Raw genomic sequence first — 503 nt, 5'->3', positions numbered from 1 at the left:
CGCCGCTCCAGCCCGGCCCCGCTCCGCCTCCAGCCCCGCCCCCGGGGGGGCAGAGCCCGCCCTCGGCCCCGCCGGGCCCCGCCGAGGCGGCGGCGGGTGAGGGCTGAACGCTGAGCGCTGCGCGGCCTGAGGGCGGGCGGTGGCGGGGACCCGCGGCCTGGCCCTGCCCGGCGCCGCGCAGGGCCCGCGGCCTCCGCGGCCGCGCTCAGGGGCGCAGAGGGCTGCGTGTGCCTTTATGGCGTGCGGTTGATATGAGAAAGTCTTGCCATTAAGTGGTTAAAGTTCCCCAGCGTTCTCTGGCTGCATCTAGCGTAACACCACCCCGTGGTTAAGCCTAACCGCATACCTTTAACCGGTGTCATTGATTCCACGGTACCGCGATTCAAAAATCTGGAGGTGATGCCGGGGGGCAGCGTTCCTCCCAAATGATCACTATTTTAATCGAACAATTGCTTTTAAATAATTCACTAGGCAGGGACCTGTTTTTTCTTTTTAAGAGGTTC

Source organism: Strix aluco, chromosome 2 (genome assembly GCF_031877795.1).
Source record: "Strix aluco isolate bStrAlu1 chromosome 2, bStrAlu1.hap1, whole genome shotgun sequence".
Taxonomy (NCBI): Eukaryota; Metazoa; Chordata; class Aves; order Strigiformes; family Strigidae; genus Strix; species Strix aluco.
The sequence above is the reverse complement of the archived record's forward strand: the minus strand, read 5'-3'. Positions refer to the sequence as shown.